This window comes from Ylistrum balloti, unplaced genomic scaffold (genome assembly GCF_031769215.1).
Source record: "Ylistrum balloti isolate Yb309-2 unplaced genomic scaffold, AGI_CSIRO_Ybal_v1 Utg370532, whole genome shotgun sequence".
Lineage (NCBI taxonomy): Eukaryota > Metazoa > Mollusca > Bivalvia > Pectinida > Pectinidae > Ylistrum > Ylistrum balloti.
Window position 1 is genome coordinate 428,084 of NW_026782339.1, and position 14,674 is coordinate 442,757.

Consider the following 14,674-nt stretch of genomic DNA (forward strand, 5'->3'; position numbering starts at 1 on the left):
GAATTCTCATGGCTTAGGGTCACAATACAGAATTCTCATAGCTCAAAGTCACAATACAGAATTCTCATGGCTTAGGGTCACAATACAGAATTCTCATGGCTTAAAGTCACAATACAGAATTCTCATGGCTTAGGGTCACAATACAGAATTCTCATGGCTTAGGGTCACAATACAGAATTCTCATGGCTTAGGGTCACAATACAGAATTCTCATGGCTTAGGGTCACAATACAGAATTCTCATAGCTCAAAGTCACAAAATAGAATTCTCATGGCTTAGGGTCACAATACAGAATTCTCATAGCTCAAAGTCACAATACAGAATTCTCATTGCTCAAAGTCACAAAATAGAATTCTCATGGCTTAGGGTCACAATACAGAATTCTCATAGCTCAAAGTCACAATACAGAATTCTCATAGCTCAAAGTCACAAAATAGAATTCTCATAGGTCAAAGTCACAAAATAGAATTCTCATGGCTTAGGGTCACAATACAGAATTCTCATAGGTCAAAGTCACAAAATAGAATTCTCATAGGTCAAAGTCACAAAATAGAATTCTCATGGCTTAGGGTCACAATACAGAATTCTCATAGCTCAAAGTCACAATACAGAATTCTCATGGCTTAGGGTCACAAAATAGAATTCTCATAGGTCAAAGTCACAAAATAGAATTCTCATGGCTTAGGGTCACAAAATAGAATTCTCATGGCTTAGGGTCACAATACAGAATTCTCATAGCTCAAAGTCACAATTCAGAATTCTCATAGCTAAAAGTCACAATACAGAATTCTCATAGCTCAAAGTCACAAAATAGAATTCTCATGGCTTAGGGTCACAATACAGAATTCTCATAGCTCAAAGTCACAAAATAGAATTCTCATGGCTTAGGGTCACAATACAGAATTCTCATAGGTCAAAGTCACAAAATAGAATTCTCATGGCTTAGGGTCACAATACAGAATTCTCATGGCTCAAAGTCACAATACAGAATTTTCATGGCTTAAGGTCACAATACAGAATTCTCATAGCTCAAAGTCACAATACAGAATTCTCATAGCTTAAAGTCACAATACAGAATTCTCATGGCTTAGGGTCACAATACAGAATTCTCATGGCTTAGGGTCACAATACAGAATTCTCATAGCTCAAAGTCACAATACAGAATTCTCATAGCTCAAAGTCACAAAATAGAATTCTCATGGCTTAGGGTCACAATACAGAATTCTCATAGCTCAATGGCTAAATACAGAATTCTTTTGATTTGATAGAATTATCAAATACAAAAATTCAGAACTCGCATAGCTTAATGCTCACATAATCCAATTTCGGTTTGTCATCAGTTGAAGACATACATTGATGATTAACTCCCGTCTATAACATTTGGAGTCAGTTTGGGATGCGAAGCCTGCCATACATTAAATGACTTCAGTACTACTGGTTTTTAGCTGTTTGAATTTGACTGATGTTGGTCACTACTTTATTATTTTATATAAATATGCAGGAGTATACTGATATCATAGATTTCATTATTCTTAATTTGTTTAAAATGGCATATTGAAAATAATTTTTAAAAATTCTAATCAATTTCCATCTTTCTCCCTCTTTTTGTTAAAGTAGGATTTTTCAATTTCACATTATACAGAATCCATTAGGAGATTTAGAAAAACACAATTGTGTCCTGATGAAGCAGAAAGTATTTCCTGCTTCCATTTTATACTTCAGACTTTTTCATGATTGAAATTTGAAGAAAGCTCTTTACTTATCATTTGGAATGGTAAAAATTAAGACTGATTTGAAATCTGTCTATAGACCTGACAAACACAATTAAGTCTCAAAGCTTATTTGTAATGACAAGAAAAGGAAACCTACCTCGCTGGAGGTAGTTCTTGAGAGCCATGTAGCTGACTAGCAGACGAACAATGGAAGCTTTGTCAAGTTTTTCCAATTCAGAAAGACTTAAGGGGAGAAGGTTCGTTAGAGTCTGAAACTGCACCGCCTCCTGGTCACGACGTGACTTGGCAGCCACCTTGGATTTCTCCAGTCTGAAAAATAAAAGACTTACTTTACTATATTCAAATATTTCTAATATCTATTTAATATTCCAAGAAATACTTCATCATTTTTTAATATGTTTAAAGTTTTTGATTAATGGAAAGGTCTCGGAAGACACAAGAGAAACTCTGCAAAGTAAGAACTATGTGAGAAGGTAGATAACTCTTATAAAACCTTCTTCTTAACTTCAATGGTAACACAAAGCTGATTTATAAATATTTAATACTTTCAGATTCTATCAGAGATGATCAACTTTCATTTCACATAATTAAGCTTTATAGGGTTTTACAAGCACACAATAACATGGTCAGGATCGTATGACCATCAATATGATGAAGTAGAGTTACCAAACATACACCTGTGATACAAAGGTTCAGGTGGTAAATAAACCTGTATTCTGCCGACCAGTTTCACTCAAAATGAGCTCATCAGGGCCAACATTTCTCATACCTAGACACCATACATTATACACATACTTATGTACAGGTCAATTTCAGCAATATCTATTTGATGATATCCTTCCTTAGTTGGCTAAGTTATGATGTCACCTTGTCATGACCAGTGTACAAAGATGACAAACATAATTAATCACAAAAAATATAGCTAAAGGTTGATCATATTGTAAGCAACATAAGAGAATATGACATGTCCAAGCAAAAAAAATTCCAACCTGCATACATTCAACCCAACAAAACCTCCAATAAACTTACCAGTATTCAGGGATTTTTGAGTTTATTATAGATTCAATCAACCGATTACTAAAACAATATACTGAACTACAGTAACGGATTCAATAAAACTCTAAACCCCACTTATTTCAGTCTCTATCCCCATACACACCTACCCAATACACATGAGTCTATTCCCATACACACCTACCCAATACACATGTGTCTCTATCCCCATACACACCTACCCAATACACATGAGTCTATTCCCATACGCACCTACCCAATACACATGTGTCTCTATCCCCATACACACCTATCCAACACACATGTGTCTCTATCCCCATACACACCTACCCAATACACATGTGTCTCTATCCCCATACACACCTACCCAATACACATGTGTCTCTATCCCCATACACACCTACCCAATACACATGTGTCTCTATCCCCATACACACCTATCCAATACACACCCATACACACCTACCCAATACACATGAGTCTCTATCCCCATACACACCTACCAAATACACATGTGTCTCTATCCCCATAAACACCTACCCAATACACATGTGTCTCTATCCCCATACACACCTACCCAATACACATGTGTCTCTATCCCCATACACACCTACCCAATACATATGTGTCTCTATCCCCATACACACCTACCCAATACACATGTCTCGATCCCCATACACACCTACCCAATACATATGAGTCTCTATCCCCATACACACCTACCCAATACATATGTGTCTCTATCCCCATACACACCTACCCAATACATATGTGTCTCTATTCCCATACACACCTACCCAATACATATGAGTCTCTATCCCCATACACACCAACGCAATACATGTGTCTCTACCCCCATACATAACAATCTCTACCCTGTACATTTGAGTCACTACTCAATACAGATGAGTCTCTACCTCATGGAAATGAGTCTCTACCCCAAACACAAAAATCTCTCCTCCATACACATGAATCTCTCCCCATACACAAGTCTCTCCCCCATACACACAATTTTCTCCCCATACACACAGGTCTCTCCCCTATACATCCTCACATCACATTTCAAGTTTCACAGAAAGCTATTTATGAATTATGCATCATTAAAATTGCTCATGTGTCATCATATCTGATTTATAATGTCAATATTTATGACATCACAAGTTCTGTTTATAAACTTATTACTTTAATATTTCTCTAGTAAATTACCTATTAAGCTTCATGGTTTAAAATGAGATATTACAGCTGTGCTTTAACTTTGTTTTGTTCCTCAAATAATTCTACGTTTATTGTTTTTTTATTCCACACACAACATAATGTAAACAATCAGTCCAATTAAGTAAACAACTGTTCACAACACTGTTAAAACTCCAGACATGTCTTTAAGTGTAATTATGATACAATATTTCTAATATGACCATAGTATAACAACAGTCTGACAGATAAATAACAATAATTAGTGTGACAAGGTTAAAAGTAATAAGTTGTTCTGAAAATTGACTCAAAAATTTCTGTAAAGATGTTTAAAATTCATTCTTATATCTAATGCTGTTGTGTAATTAAGACTACTTTTTATTTTGAAATTTGTGTATCTATTATACCACCAGGTGGTCACTGATTAGTCCTTGTAATTTTTACACACAGGTGAGTATTCTATCTTCTCTCATCATGCTAATCCAATCATCTTATACAAACACAAAAATAATTAGTTTATTTAATATGATAATTTATTTACCTCATAGCTAATCAGGATTGAGAAATTATAACCAGGTGATGAATCTTCGTTCAAGGAGTTTTACATTTTAATTCCTCAATTTCATGACACTGCCATTTCTCCTACCAATAACTACATGATTTACACATACAAAGACATAATTAAGAAACTTTTAATTGCATTGTCATTGTGATATAATGATGAACATTATTATTTAAATTCAATCTGAAAGGTTCATATGTTTCTCAGACATATAATGACAGAATTACCGTTTTTACACTGCATCAGCCCCTAGGAGGCCGATACAAGTCCACAGGTGAGCCTATTAATGTACACTGAAAATTGCTTAATATCATGTATCATTTGTCAGGAGAAAATGTGATAATCACCAGAACATGACATTAACAGTTGACATGTTTTTTCCAACGTCTAAAAGCAGAAGTGAACTTTCTAATATGCCGAGCTGACTTGTTTTTTACATAAACTATTTGAAGACAAAATATTATGATTTGCTTTGTTTTTCCCGTAAGCACAGTGACTTTTTGTGACTTTTGTTTGTTTATTCTTTGAAATCTATAACCAACTATTATAAATTATCATGAATAATCATGTGATGGGCTTATTGCTCAGTAAATCCAATATGTAACACTGCATACCAGACATCACACTGTTACACTAGCTCTGAAAACCAGCTGATTGGTGTAAACCTTGACCTTCAGGTAGAACTGACCTTGACTGCTTAGTTTTCCGAACAGGTTTACAGGAACCAACATCTGACATGCTGTTGTTTTCCTTTTCTGTACTTGGTGAGTCGTCAAGCCGCACAGTCTTTAGGCTGTAACATAAAGAATTATCCCTTTATAGATAAAACTTTTTCTATCATAGGCTTCCCTTCCTTACCCACTTGTTTTAATAGGCTTTCCTTCCTTACCCACTTGTTTTAATAGGTTTTCCTTCCTTACCCACTTGTTTTAATAGTGTTTCCTTCCTTACCCACTTGTTTTAATAGGCTTTCCTTCCTTACCCACTTGTTTTAATAGGTTTTCCTTCCTTACCCTTATGTTTTAATAGGTTTTCCTTCCTTACCCACTTGTTTTAATAGTGTTTCCTTCCTTACCCACTTGTTTTAATAGGTTTTCCTTCCTTACCCACTTGTTTTAATAGGTTTTCCTTCCTTACCCACTTGTTTTAATAGGTTTTCCTTCCTTACCCACTTGTTTTAATAGGCTTTCCTTCCCTACCCATTTGTTTAATTGTGTTTCCTTCCTTACCCACTTGTTTTAATAGGCTTTCCTTCCTTACCCACTTGTTTTAATAGGTTTTCCTTCCTTACCCTTATGTTTTAATAGATTTTCCTTCCTTACCCACTTGTTTTAATAGGCTTTCCTTCCCTACCCATTTGTTTAATTGTGTTTCCTTCCTTACCCACTTGTTTTAATAGGTTTTCCTTCCTTACCCACTTGTTTTAATAGGTTTTCCTTCCTTACCCACTTGTTTTAATAGGTTTTCCTTCCTTACCCACTTGTTTTAATAGGTTTTCCTTCCTTACCCACTTGTTTTAATAGGTTTTCCTTCCTTACCCACTTGTTTTAATGGTTTTCCTTCCTTTTCCTTCCTTACCCACTTGTTTTAATAGGTTTTCCTTCCTTACCCACTTGTTTTAATAGGTTTTCCTTCCTTACCCACTTGTTTTAATAGGCTTTCCTTCCTTACCCACTTGTTTTAATAGGTTTTTCCTTACCCACTTGTTTTAATAGGCTTTCCTCCTTACCCACTTGTTTTAATAGGCTTTCCTTCCTTACCCACTTGCTTTCCTTCCTTACCCACTTGTTTTAATAGGTTTTCCTTCCTTACCCACTTGTTTTAATAGGCTTTCCTTCCTTACCCACTTGTTTTAATAGGTTTTCCTTCCTTACCCACTTGTTTTAATAGGCTTTCCTTCCCTACCCATTTGTTTAATTGTGTTTCCTTCCTTACCCACTTGTTTTAATAGGCTTTCCTTCCTTACCCACTTGTTTTAATAGGTTTTTTCCTTCCTTACCCACTTGTTTTAATAGGCTTTCCTTCCTTACCCACTTGTTTTAATAGGTTTTCCTTCCTTACCCACTTGTTTTAATAGGTTTTCCTTCCTTACCCACTTGTTTTAATAGGTTTTCCTTCCTTACCCACTTGTTTTAATAGGTTTTCCTTCCTTACCCACTAGTTTTAATAGGTTTTCCTTCCTTACCCACTTGTTTTAATAGGCTTTCCTTCCCTACCCATTTGTTTAATTGTGTTTCCTTCCTTACCCACTTGTTTTAATAGGTTTTCCTTCCTTACCCACTTGTTTTAATAGGTTTTCCTTCCTTACCCACTTGTTTTAATAGGCTTTCCTTCCTTACCCACTTGTTTTAATAGGTTTTCCTTCCTTACCCACTTGTTTTAATAGGCTTTCCTTCCTTACCCACTTGTTTTAATAGGCTTTCCTTCCTTACCCACTTCCTTACCCACTTGTTTTAATAGGTTTTCTTTCCTTACCCACTTGTTTTAATAGGCTTTCCTTCCTTACCCACTTGTTTTAATAGGTTTTCCTTCCTTACCCACTTGTTTTAATAGGCTTTCCTTCCCTACCCATTTGTTTAACTTACCCACTTGTTTTAATAGGTTTTCCTTCCTTACCCTTATGTTTTAATAGTGTTTCCTTCCTTACCCACTTGTTTTAATAGGTTTTCCTTCCTTACCCACTTGTTTTAATAGGTTTTCCTTCCTTACCCACTTGTTTTAATAGTGTTTCCTTCCTTACCCACTTGTTTTAATAGGCTTCCCTTCCTTACCCACTTGTTTTAATAGGTTTTCTTTCCTTACCCACTTGTTTTAATAGGTTTTCCTTCCTTACCCACTTGTTTTAATAGGCTTTCCTTCCTTACCCACTTGTTTTAATAGGTTTTCCTTCCTTACCCACTTGTTTTAATAGTGTTTCCTTCCTTACCCACTTGTTTTAATAGGCTTTCCTTCCTTACCCACTTGTTTTAATAGGTTTTCCTTCCTTACCCACTTGTTTTAATAGGCTTTCCTTCCTTACCCACTTGTTTTAATAGTGTTTCCTTCCTTACCCACTTGTTTTAATAGGTTTTCCTTCCTTACCCACTTGTTTTAATAGGTTTTCCTTCCTTACCCACTTGTTTTAATAGTGTTTCCTTCCTTACCCACTTGTTTTAATAGTGTTTCCTTCCTTACCCACTTGTTTTAATAGGCTTTCCTTCCTTACCCACTTGTTTTAATAGGCTTTCCTTCCTTACCCACTTGTTTTAATAGGTTTTCCTTCCTTACCCACTTGTTTTAATAGTGTTTCCTTCCTTACCCACTTGTTTTAATAGGCTTTCCTTCCTTACCCACTTGTTTTAATTGTGTTTACTTCTTTACTCTTTTATTTTTAATAGGTTTTCCTTCCTTACCCACTTGTTTTAATAGTGTTTACTTCTTTACTCTTTTATTTTTAATAGGCTTCCCTTCCTTACCCACTTGTTTTAATAGGTTTTCCTTCCTTACCCACTTGTTTTAATTGTGTTTACTTCTTTACTCTTTTATTTTTAATAGGCTTCCCTTCCTTACCCACTTGTTTTAATAGGCTTTCCTTCCTTACCCACTTGTTTTAATAGGCTTTCCTTCCTTACCCACTTGTTTTAATAGGTTTTCCTTCCTTACCCACTTGTTTTAAATACTTGTTTTAATAGTTTTCCTTCCTTACCCACTTGTTTTAATAGGTTTTCCTTCCTTACCCACTTGTTTTAATTGTGTTTACTTCTTTACTCTTTTATTTTTAATAGGTTCCTTACCCACTTGTTTTAATTGTGTTTACTTCTTTACTCTTTTATTTTTAATAGTGTTTCCTTCCTTACCCACTTGTTTTAATAGGTTTTCCTTCCTTACCCACTTGTTTTAATAGGCTTTCCTTCCTTACCCACTTGTTTTAATAGGCTTTCCTTCCTTACCCACTTGTTTTAATAGGTTTTCCTTCCTTACCCACTTGTTTTAATAGGTTTTCCTTCCTTACCCACTTGTTTTAATAGGTTTTCCTTCCTTACCCACTTGTTTTAATTGTGTTTACTTCTTTACTCTCTTATTTTTAATAGGTTTTCCTTCCTTACCCACTTGTTTTAATAGTGTTCCCTTTAGGCCATGAGCTAAAAATTAACTAAATATGTCCCTACAACATGAATGATAACACAACCCCCTTGCATACTGACATGTAGCACAGTAGGAACAACAAGGATGTTAAACAGTCATAAATGGGATGTGATAGCAAAATTGTCAATGGTATTGCCAAACTTAAAAGTCATGTTTTCTAAACATATTTTAGAGAAATCATGTTTGTTGAGTAATTATAAAATGCATTAAAAGACCAACAAAAAAATTAATGGCTGCTGTATTGAAATGAGTATTAATGTTTGATGAACATATTATAGGAAATTTTCTAAAAGCGAGTCTGATGGTTGTAAGAAAGAGTTAGCATACTGCAATTATAATCTTGTTTATTCAGGAGATGATGAAAAAATGTATTTTAATATAACATTGAATGACCCAGCAATGAGTTGGATGTTATCCAATTATTGACCTGTTTTCAGGTGAATATGAGAGTTTATCAATTCCCAAAGGTGCTATTTCCAGAAATTGAGGGAATTATCACACATTCCCAGTTTAATAAGTCATTGTATTCACCAGACAATAGGTCACCTGAATACAAGCATTTATAAACCCTAAACAAAACAGAAAAAAGTCAAGAAAACTGCTATCTAGCACAATATAATAGGTACAAAGTGCAACTCTATCTACATTTGAATTTTTAATTGCGATTTAAACTCGTTCTGTAACCTGTTATGTTGAAGACACACACCAAATCTGAAGTTACTACCTCTGAAGATAACTAGTAAAAAAGTAGAATTTGAACCTGATCTGGAACCCTGCAATTTGAAGCCACACACTGCATTTTAAATGTTCATCTCTGATCATAACTGAAAAGTCTGGAAAACTTCCATTTTGCACAATATTCAAAGTGCTAAGGGCAATAACTCTACTTAAATTGGATTTTTCTAACAAAATTTAAGACCTATTTGATCTGTACCATCCTAGATAAGGTTAAAACTACAGATGACATTATCTGCAAACATGGCACAAAAAATGTCCAAAAAACTGTGGACAGACATAAGTACAGACGGAAGAAGGTAACATTATATAAGCATCCCCATTTCATGGTGGAGTTATAAAAATTGACTACACTTAATTACTGTTAAACAATATATAGAATTTTAAGGTTTTTCGGTTAGAAAGCATGTTTCAGTACATTGTTTACATTTACACATGCACTTAATGAGTACACTTTTATAAATATTGAGAAATGATTTAAGAACAAATATTTTACAACATAGAAAATAAGATTTATATTACAACCACTACCAAAGATATCATAAAATACAGAAATGTAATACAGGAAATGCTTGATCCAGTAAGATCTATTTATCTATTAGTATTTCACATCAAGTCTAATACTGATGACTAAACATACAATCTAACCACAGGAATGAAACCTAAAACAACAAAGATAAGTCCAACCTCAAAACAAGACCATGAAAAAGTACAAAAATAAAATAAGACCAGGTGTTTCAAAAGAATAGGCAACTTAATAAAGTGGCTTCTACTTCATCAATGATACCTGACATGAAAATTTTGTCAATCCAAGTAAGTAATATCATGGTCCCAAATTGGAACAGCACATCCAATTTAATACTGCACAAAGAAAAACACTATGTCTAACCACATAAAAGAAGCTAAAGAAATGGAGTTAAACACAAAGTTTAACTAAAGAATGGAGCTAAACACAAAGTTTAACTAAAGAAATGGAGCTAAACACAAAGTTTAACTAAAGATATGGAGCTGAACACAAAATTAAACTAAAGAAATGGAGCTAAATACAAAGTTTAACTAAAGAAATGGAGCTAAATACAACGTTTAACTAAAGAAATGAAGCTAAACACTAAGTTTAACTAAAGAAATGGAGCTGAACACAAAGTTTGAATAAATAATAGAGCTAAACACAAAGTTTAACTAAAGAAATGGAGCTAAACACAGTTTAACTAAAGAAATGGAGCTAAACACAAAGTTTGAATAAATAATAGAGCTAAACACAAAGTTTAACTAAAGAAATGGAGCTGAACACAAAGTTTGAATAAATAATAGAGCTAAACACAAAGTTTAACTAAAGAAATGGAGCTAAACACAAAGTTTGACTAAAGAAATGGAGCTGAACACATTTATGCAGCTAAACACAAAGTTTAACTAAAGAAATGGAGCTAAACGCAAAGTTTAACTAAAGAAATGGAGCTGAACACAAAGTTTGAATAAATAATAGAGCTAAACACAAAGTTTAACTAAAGAAATGGAGCTAAACACAAAGTTTGACTAAAGAAATGGAGCTGAACACATTTATGCAGCTAAACACAAAGTTTAACTAAAGAAATGGAGCTAAACACAAAGTTTGACGAAAGAAATGGAGGTGAACACATTTATGTAGCTAAACATAAAGTTTAACTAAAGAAATGGAGCTAAACGCAAAGTTTAACTAAAGAAATGGAGCTGAACACAAAGTTTGAATAAATAATAGAGCTAAACACAAAGTTTAACTAAAGAAATGGAGCTAAACACAAAGTTTAACTAAAGAAATGGAGCTAAACACAAAGTTTAACTAAAGAAATGGAGCTAAATACAAAGTTTAACTAAAGAAATGGAGCTAAACACAAAATTTGACTAAAGAAATGGAGGTGAACACATTTATGCAGCTAAACATAAAGTTTAACTAAAGAAATGGAGCTAAATGCAAAGTTTAACTAAAGAAATGGAGCTGAACACAAAGTTTGAATAAATAATAGAGCTAAACACAAAGTTTAACTAAAGAAATGGAGCTAAACACAAAGTTTAACTAAAGAAATGGAGCTAAACACAAAGTTTAACTAAAGAAATGGTGCTAAACACAAAATCTAACCAAAATAAGGTATTTATCCACCTGTTCTACAGGTAACAGTAGATTATCAACACATAAATTATACTTGTCAATGTCAATATATAGTCATAATTACATACCGAATATACAATCATCTGTTCAAATACTGTAATTAATTTTAATTAGAACAGCAATGAAAAGCTCTGCTACCATGCACATCATGATACACAACCCTCAATTCACAAAGATTTGATACAATTCAATCACTGTTGGTAATATCTAATGCTGACTTATTACCGCTCCAATACCATGCAACAAGGTATCAGAACACGACACTTATATGAATTGAAGAAATGATATTTAAGCATGTATTCTTAAACCTATTTCCCCACTACTATGTATAGCTGCTTAATTTCTCAGGAATGATATTTTCATTATTTCACAGGGAATTAATATAACTGCCAAAATTTCAATCACAGAAAAAAAAGTATAATAATTAATCATATTTTTTTTACTGAGGAATACTAACTATAGAGTAACCAACAATCTAACATAATAAACCTTTCATGCTTTCTGCAGACACAAAATCACTGGCAAAGACACAAAATCACTGGCAAACACACAAAGTCACTGGCAAAGACACAAAATAACTGGCAAAGACACAAAATCCCTGGCAAACACACAAAGTCACTGGCAAAGACACAAAATCACTGGCAAAGACACAAAAGTCACTGGCAAAGACACAAAATCACTGGCAAAGACACAAAATCAATGGCAAAGACACTGGCAAAGACACAAAATCACTGGAAAAGACACAAAGTCACTGGCAAAGACACAAAATCACTGGAAAAGACACAAAAGTCACTGGCAAAGACACAAAATCAATGGCAAAGACACTGGCAAAGACACAAAATCACTGGCAAAGACACAAAAGTCACTGGCAAAGACACAAAGTCACTGGCAAAGACACAAAATCACTGGCAAAGACACAAAAGTCACTGGCAAAGACACAAAATCAATGGCAAAGACACTGGCAAAGACACAAAATCACTGGCAAAGACACAAAAGTCACTGGCAAAGACACAAAATCACTGGAAAAGACACAAAGTCACTGGCAAAGACACAAAATCACTGGAAAAGACACAAAAGTCACTGGCAAAGACACAAAATCAATGGCAAAGACACTGGCAAAGACAAAAAATCAATGGCAAAGACACTGGCAAAGACACAAAATCACTGGCAAAGACACAAAATCACTGGCAAAGACACAAAAGTCACTGGCAAAGACACAAAGTCACTGGCAAAGACATGGCAAAGACACTGGCAAAGACACAAAATCACTGGCAAAGACACAAAATCACTGGCAAAGACACAAAAGTCACTGGCAAAGACACAAAGTCACTGGCAAAGACACAAAATCACTGGCAAAGACACAAAAGTCACTGGCAAAGACACAAAATCAATGGCAAAGACACTGGCAAAGACACAAAATCACTGGCAAAGACAAAGACAAAAGTCACTGGCAAAGACACAAAATCACTGGAAAAGACACAACGTCACTGGCAAAGACACACAATCACTGGAATAAGACACAAAGTCACTGGCAAAGACACAAAATCACTGGCAAAGACACTGGCAAAGACACAAAATCACTGGCAAAGACACAAAGTCACTGGCAAAGACACAAAATCACTGGCAAAGACACAAAGTCACTGGTAAAGACACAAAATCACTGGCAAAGACACAAAATCACTGGCAAAGACACAAAAGTCACTGGCAAAGACACAAAATCACTGGCAAAGACACAAAAGTCACTGGCAAAGACACAAAGTCACTGGCAAAGACACAAAAGTCACTGGCAAAGACACAAAAGTCACTGGAAAAGACACAAAGTCACTGGCAAAGACACAAAATCACTGAAAAAGACACAAAATCCCTGGCAAACACACAAAGTCACTGGCAAAGACACAAAAGTCACTGGCAACATGAACATTAGGAGGTAAAACAACTATTTTGAGTGACTTTACTAATAATGCCTCATATCCTAACTCAAACAGCAAAAAGATCAAAAAACGCATCCATATCCAAAGTGATTCTATATGTGTCAATGAAGTGGCCGTGAATTATGTATACTTACAAGGATATTGTGATTCCCTAGCATACACTCTTACAAACACAATCATTGTCTTTAACCTCCTCTACACAGCATATGTACTCAACATACATCAGCTCCAACATGGCTGATCCAATCCAGCATTATTTTTTATCAATGAAACGTTAAAATAATAATCCAATGTTAACAGATAAGTCGGAAGAACTTGCTTGAAGGCTTTGTGTTCTATACAGGATGACTTCAAATCACAAAGCATTTAAACAGTCGTCAAAATTGGGTTTTATGACGATGACATCATCTTATGTGCAAAATGTCTAATTCGGAAGAAACATTAATGTTTACGTCAAGAAATCTGTATCAACAGGATGCTTGAGGAAACATCTCTGCATGGCTGCCATTACCTTGTGAAAACAACAGGATGTCATAAGTAAATCTCAATGGTATCAAACTGATTCAGCCATTACTACGACTTCCATCCTGTTTCATCAAATCAACTTTCAACGAATCCAAAACCCATGAATGACAGGCTACTCTTACTTTATGGTAAAATGAATTATATGTTATGGCAAACTCTGGAGTAGGTGAAGGTGGAGTATATGGGAAAGTTCATTGGAATAAAGGGGGAGTACATGGGTGTGGTCATTGGAATAAAGGGGGAGTACGTGGGGGTGTTTATCAGAATAAAGGGGAACTACATGGATGTGTTTATTGGAATAAAGGAAGGGTACATGGGTGTTTATTGGAATAAAGGGGTAGTACATTGGTGTGTTTACTGGAATAAAGGAAGGGTATATTGGTGTGTTTATTGGAATAAAGGAATAGTACATGGGTGTGTTCATTGGAATAAAGGAAGGGTACATGGGGGTGTTCATCTGAATAAAGGAGGAGTACGTGGGGGTGTTCAATGGAATAAAGGGGGAGTACATGGGAGTGTTTATTAGAATAAAGGGGGAGTACGTGGGGGTGTTTATTAGAATAAACGGGGAGGGGGGGGTACATGGGTGTGGTCATTGGAATAAAGGGAGAGTACATGGGGGTGTTTATTAGAATAAAGGGGTAGTACATTGGTGTGTTTACTGGAATAAAGGAAGGGTATATTGGGGTGTTTATTGGAATAAAGGAATAGTACAT